At 42.0% G+C, this 7,525-nt stretch overlaps 1 pseudogene; it reads left to right on the forward strand.

The window, feature by feature from the left end:
* Window positions 1–3,499: 3,499 nt before the first annotated feature.
* Window positions 3,500–7,200, forward strand: LOC147316907 (uncharacterized; annotated as a pseudogene).
* Window positions 7,201–7,525: the final 325 nt, after the last annotated feature.

The raw sequence follows: 7,525 nt of genomic DNA on the forward strand, positions 1-7,525 counted from the left end.
TATTTTATTTCCTCTGTTAAAATAAAATGTGGCGGAGCCCAGCTGTAATTGTACCTTGCATTAATATGGTGTATTATTGATGGTGACACAGCACTGCTTAGCATGTCGTCCTGAATCTCAGGTGTGCCAATGACCTGTGCAGTATATGAGGCACTAAAATCCTGGTGGATTTCTGGGATACGAACAGGACGGAGTCATGTGAGCTCTATCAATATTGCACCACTTACGTCTCAGACCTGTATTTATGTATTTATGCACTGAAATCGCGCTGTAATATCCAGTTAACTGTCCACATTTGTACTCTGTTTTTCCATTTATTATATTTTTTTTCATTAATTTGTCTGAAAAAAGATCCACGTAGTAACCAAAGAGAGACTAAATCAATGGTCTCTAATAGCAGCCAAATTATAAGAGCTTTCATTAGTGATGGTGAGATGAAGCCTTGTGATGAACTGAAGCTTTCCATCCAACTGGTCGACTCATGGTTCGAAGCATTGTGACGATTCATTGGCTCTACTGCGCCATCAAGTGGACGATTAAAGTCAGACAGGCTCAATGATTATAATGATGTGATGTGTAAACCTCTAAACTTACAGTTTTTTCTGAATGCTTAAACCCTAACTGTGATTCCTGTAGCACAATCTCTAAAACTATTCAGACTTATAGCAAAACCACTCACTGAGTTTGCAAAACTAAAAGCACATAAACTGCTTTGCACTCAGTTTGCAATTTTGTAACACACACTTCGCAAAACGGTAGGCACAATTCACTGCACAACACTCAATTACCAAATTTCCAACACACTCCTAGCAAAAGTATACACATGTATGGCTATCATTAACACTAATTTGCCAACTGTCTGGCACACTTTCACATGTGAAAACTTTTTTAGATAATTAGTTCACTTTGCAATCAGCCTAAGCACTATAATACAGGTAAGCTGTGTGTGCGGAGTACAATGGAGGGAGCAGAAAGAGTGAGAAGTAGAGGAGGCCGAGGAAGAGGACGTGGAGGTGAAGAAGTAGGATGAAGAGGACGACAAGGACAAGGAGGAGCAAGAGGAAGACGAGGAGGGGGGAGAGGAAGATGAGGAGGGGGGAGAGGAAGGGTAGGAAGAGTAAGAAATAGAATTGCTGATGACAATAGTGGACCATGTAATCAACCATGTAATCAACCGTGGAATGACCCTGAGGGTAGCTGGCCAACGGGTCCAGCCTAACTCGAGCCGCTACACTGTAGCAAGCATCATAAGGACATCTTGAAATGAGAATCGGTTAGTACAGTCACTTCGCACAAAGATTTGTAGCACTGCCATATGCCAATGAGAAACACACCAATACCATTGATGTAAAAATACTGAAATTGTTACTTTACAGAATTGCTAGATGACCAGATGCTGGGGGCAGAGGAAGCATGTTCACTGCAGACCAAGTAACCCATATAGTCATTATGGCGATTGCAAATAATCCTATACTTGGAAATGAACACTTGTGTTTGTTTTGATGTGTTTCAAGTACACCAGTACTTGAAGTTTGGATCCCTCTATGCTTATGGATCTATGACAGAAGTATGAGCTCAAACTGACATAGCCTACCTTGTGCACAGAGAAAGCAAAAGCCAGATGTGTTTTGTATTCATACCATCAGTGTGCAGTTGGCGCATTGTGTGCTTAGTAGATGATGGCTTGTGTGTACTGTTTGATACGGAAACACCATTTTTACGAAGGTGTGAAGAGTTAATCTAGCTGTGTTTGCTTTTGCAAGAGAACTACAATGTTTTGATTATTGGGTGACAGGTTTTCTTATTTGTGTGAAGAGTTTTGCAAAATTAGCCAATAGTTACAAAAAATGTGCTTAGGCATTCAGAAAAAACTGTAATAAACTAAAAGACAGAAATCAGATTATAAGATCTGTGGTGTTGTTGATTTATATTATGGTACTTATCATTTGTGATATTTATTACTGTGTGCATACTTTATTAGGAGAGATGAGATTAAATGTTGTCAGACAAATATTCTCTTCCTTGCTGGTTCCATCGAAGGAGAAATGTTCAAGTAAGTATGTAACTGGGACGTAATCCAATTCCACAACACAATGTGACGGGGAATCAGCTGTGTTTTGCTGCCCAATTTATTTAGAATCTGGTGCAAACCGGCGAGCCAGTTCCTGCATACGTAATCAAAGCAAGCCTCGATACGCGCTTTACAAAACTACCACGAGATTACCCGACACACGCTTCAAAGCTTCGACACACAGGAGACATCACTACTGCACACAGCCTTCACACGACAACAGGTGCACCACACTGCTAAGTGTGTTTTGTGTTTAGAGTTTTGCTAAATGGGAGACTGAGCTTTGAATAGTGTTTAAGATTTTGGCAACAGTGGGACTGATTTGATGAAAGAGTTTTCATAGTTGACAGTTTAGTTTTTACAATGGGGTTTAGTGTTTTAGCAATTCAGAAAAACTCTAATACACCTGTGCTTTTCCCAGCAACTGAGGCTTTTACCCTGCACAGTTTAAGGTATGATAAAGCACTGACCTTATAAATGGCACAAAATACACATTTTAGCTGGGAGCTGGTCATTCACAGGGGAAAGGCTCCATTGTACAACAACAACAACAGTAGTAATAGTAATAATAAATTATTGTTAGTCAGGCACGTATATCATATACCAAACATGCTTCCAAACTAATGACATTTTTTTGCATTCTTCACATCAGGTCAAAATGTACTTTTTTTAAAAAAGTGACTGGCACTGCGGAAATGGATCTACAGCACCACTTAAGAAATTTTAATGAACTTCTAACAACTTATTTACAGCTTGAAATACGTGTATGACATTTATTACACACAGATTCAGTGAACCCAATCCAAAGAGGAAGTCTGGAAGTCCGCCATTTTGAATGTAAAATGACATTTTGGCACAGTTTTAGTGTTTTCCAGGCATCGCTGGTTTACACATTCGCCTGCAAAGTGAGAGGTCACTGGTTAAATTCCATTTGGTTACTTCAGGAACTTTTTGGGGTTACTTCAGAAAGGGACATCTTCGTCAAAGCCATGTTTGTGGTGGAATTTTGATCATTTATCACTGGACATAAGATTTTCATCTCTAAAAATGTATTTTGTCCAGTCTGTCCCAAACTTCACACTTTTGATGACAGTCTGGCGACGACTACATGCCAATATCTGGTCACACATGGTGCCACAGTTCTCATATAACATTTTAATCAAGACTACCCCACTGTGATTGAAGCATTTCTTGCAAAACAATCATAACCAAACAAAACCTTTCCTGTTCTGTAAATGAACAGTAGGACAAAATGATTACTAGTCATTGCGGAAAGCACAATTAATGTTTTTGTTTACATCGTTGGAACGAGGAAAAATTCCCCCACCACAAAAACAGAAATACTCATGAAAGCAACCTGTAGTGCAAACACGAGGGCTGAATTTATTACTTCCTGCACTAGAAACCTGCCGATGTTGCTGATATGGATAGATCACCAGTCTTCCTTGTCTTTATCTTATTATCTCCTGTTGAGATGTCGCAGCAGAAAATGCAGCCTGGCCTGTTGAAACATTGTTTTTTTTTAGTGTTTCAACTGAAAAAATAGAATGCCTTTGATCCAAATGGAATGCATCTTGTGAAAAAAGGTGACATCTTGTGACATCACAAGATGATGACATAGATCCTTTGTTATGTCATCATCTTGCTGAGAGAAAAAACCCTTAAGTAGGAGCTTTGCTCTGTTAAACTTTAATGCTCAACGGACCTTGACCTGACAGCAAGCAAACCCTTTTTGGAGAGTTTTGAGAGAATTTTACTTAGCAATTCACCGACCAAGCCGACACATTTCACCATGTCAGCTCACCCATCCTTCAGCTCAAATGAGCTTGGATTAGTTAAAGGGAGCATTTTGGGAAAGCACTACAAGGTAGAGGCTTTCCTTGGAGAAGGGGGCTTTGGTATTGTAGCCAAATGTCGTGATACCATGACTAACCGAGCTGTGGCTATTAAAGTGAACAAGAGCCGCCCTGATATTCTGCAACAGGCGAAATTGGAAATTTTCATCCTGGAGCAGCTGCGAAGGTTGGATTCAGATGCCGCCAACATTGTTCAATGGGACGGCTTTTTTCACGACGGAGAGCGGGTTTGCCTGAAATTTGAACTCCTTGATCAATGCCTGAGGGACTACATATGGGACCGGAAAAACCACTGTCTCCCCATAAGCGAAGTCAGGCCAATTTTAGGTCAACTGACAAATGCTCTGTCCCACCTGGGTTCTGTGGGAATGGTGCACGCTGACCTCAAACCTGGAAACATCATGGTTGTAAACCGCCATGAGTCTCCCATCAAAGTCAAACTTATAGACTTTGGCCTCGCATGTCCTGCGTCTGCAGTGATGCCTGGTGACCGTGTGGGGACGGTTGGTTATTGTGCACCTGAGGTTATGCTTGGCCTTCCTTACAATGAAGCAATTGACATGTGGTCTCTGGGGCTGGTAGCTGTGGAGCTTGCTACAGGGCTGCCACTCTACCCTGGAAATGAAGACTATGATGTTTTGAAATTCATCATAGAGACTCAGGGTCAGCCACCAGATCATGTTCTAGACTCTGGCGTCTACACTGAAGACTATTTCATTGAAGACAAAGACAAGCAACAGCGCTGGACATTTAAGACTGACCAACAATTTCAGTATGAGACAGGATATGAGTCCCTGGAGACAAGATGCATAAAACTGACGCGTCTGGATGACCTTGAACAAATAATAATGTTTAGACGAGGACCAGAAGCTGGCCAACGCTTATTTGTCAGCTTAATTAAACAGATGTTGGCCTTGGATGCACACCAGCGGATAACACCCTCGGAGGTTCTCCGGCATCCCTTTTTCAGCCCTAAGAGTTCCCTGTGCATTGACATGAGTGCTGAAATATCACAAAACCCTGTGGTCTTTCAGCACCCTTCAAACTTGGAAAGCAAGAGATCACAGAAAATCAACTGCAGTTTTCAAAACTCGGTTGAATTTTCTCAGCAAGTATTCGTCCACACATCAGCCAGTCCATCATTCAGCTCAGATGAGCTTGAATTAGTTAAAGGGAGCATTTTGGGAAAGCACTACAAGGTAGAGGCTTTCCTCGGAGAAGGGGGCTTTGGTATTGTAGCCAAATGTCGCGACACAACAACCAACCAAGCTGTTGCCATTAAAGTCAACAAGAGCGACCCTGATATTCTGCAACAGGCACATGTGGAAATTTTCATCTTGGAGCAGCTGCGAAGGTTGGATCCAGATGCCGCCAACATTGTTCAATGGAACGGCTTTTTCCACGACGGACAGCGGGTTTGCCTGAAATTTGAACTCCTTGATCAATGCCTGTGGGACTACATAGGGGACCAGAATAAACAGGGTCTCCCCATAAGCGAAGTCAGGCCAATTTTAGGTCAAATCACAAATGCTCTGTCCCACCTGAGTTCTGTGGGAATAGTGCACGCTGACCTCAAACCTGGAAACATCATGGTTGTAAACCGCCATGAGTCTCCCATCAAAGTCAAACTTATAGACTTTGGCCTCGCATGTCCTGCGTCTGCAGTGATACCTGGTGACTTTGTGGGGACGGTTGGTTACTGTGCACCTGAGGTTATGCTTGGCCTTCCTTACAATGAAGCAAGTGACATGTGGTCTCTGGGGCTGGTGGCTGTGGAGCTTGCTACAGGGCTGCCACTCTACCCTTCGGAGAATGACTATGATTATCTGAAATTCATCATAGAGACTCAGGGTCAGCCACCAGATCATGTGCTAGACTCTGGCGTGTACACTGAAAACTATTTCATTGGAGACAAATACAAGCAACAGCGCTGGACATTTAAGACGGAAGAACAATATAAAGGCTCTGTTCCAGGGACAGGACATGAATCCCTGGAGACAAGATACATAATACTTACACGTCTGGATGACCTTGAACAGCTAATGATGTTTAGACGAGGACCAGAAGCGGGCCAACGCTTATTTGTCAGCCTAATTAAACAGATGTTGGCCTTGGATGCACACCAGCGGATAACACCCTCTCAGGTTCTCCGGCATCCCTTTTTCAGCCCTGGCCTCTCTAAAAGGTTCCCATGTATCAACATTGAAAGACCATACTGAATCAGTCTCCAGCATGGCATCTTCCACCCTGGACAAAAGTGATAAAAATACAAACTGGGGTTGGAAAATGACATTAACAGCAAATTACAATGCAAAAATTAATTAAGCTGCTCCAAAAATGATCACTTTGGCTTCTTTTTTTTAAATTTTCACTCCCCCCACCCCAACCAGTCGTGGCAGAGGGCTGTCCCTTCCTGAGCCTGGCTCTGTTGAAGGTTTCTTCCTTTTTAAAGGGAGTTTTTCCTTCCCACTGTCGCTAAATGCTTGCTCATAGGGAAATCTTCTGATTGTTGGAGTGGCCAAAACTCTAGGGGAAGTAGCAATTCTTGTGAAAATTTAAAAAAAAAAGCCTACCAATCTTCAAAGCGCAGCAGTGGACACCTTACCATCACATCAGTCCTTCAATCAGACCTAAAACACCACCTTTACAGAAATAAATTCCATACAAATTGGAAATAAATTGCGTAATAATTGTTGTTTTTGATTGTTTATAAATATATAGAGCTACCCTTCAGCCTCCTAGTAGACATACCTGTGTTATGAATGTGAAACTCCTCTGATTTTCAGAAAAGTTGACCTCTGACCTTGAAGTCAAGGTCATTGAGATTTAAGCTTCACAGAGATTTTCAGTAGATGCAACCATGGTATTGACTTGAAAATTCTACACTATCAAAGACTTAGGTGCCCACAGCACCGCGCCATATACAAAAGATTTTTCTATTCATTTATGTATTATTAGTTTATTTATTTCTTCATCCCGCTCTCTCTCTTTTTTTTAATTCACCTTTCTGTTGCGATGCTCTGGACATTTCTAAACCCCACAAGTTCAGCCTCAATTTTCAACCCAATTTTCCTATACTTTCACTTGAACACATCCAGCCTTCACCTCTCACCGGTCCTCGTCCCCTCTTCTCACAGCTTCCTGTGTGGCCTCCCAAATCAAACACAGGCCCAAATCAGCCGTTTCTTCTTCTCTGTTCATTCTCTCTTCATCTTTTCAGTCTTTTCTTGGCGGTTAACTCCCAGCATGGCAAATATGAACTCAGACAGTCCAATGCAGTGCTTTCACACAGTCATGTCACTGGTACACTTTCCAGCTTGTAATTCAGAGCACATGTTCCATTAACATACATGCTGCTGGACCCTTCAGTGTTTTAGGTCAGTTGTACTGTCTTCTGCCTGCTGTTAATTCTTCAAATCTACGGTGTTGTTCTGTCTGTTTTCTGTCTTCATCAGGAGATTGACTGTCCTTTAAGCTTCTTCTCAGGATAAGGGCAGGATGAGAGGTGAAGCTGTAAAATTTCAGCCAAAGCCTGGCCTGTTTTTCGTTCCAATTATGTTAATCTATCATTTTGCCGCTGTACTCATCTGAGGTTGAG

Source organism: Aulonocara sp. 'chitande type north' Nkhata Bay, linkage group LG12 (assembly GCF_057382095.1).
Source record: "Aulonocara sp. 'chitande type north' Nkhata Bay isolate Kocher_YH1m ecotype deep benthic linkage group LG12, A_spYH_male_GT1.1, whole genome shotgun sequence".
Lineage (NCBI taxonomy): Eukaryota > Metazoa > Chordata > Actinopteri > Cichliformes > Cichlidae > Aulonocara > Aulonocara sp. 'chitande type north' Nkhata Bay.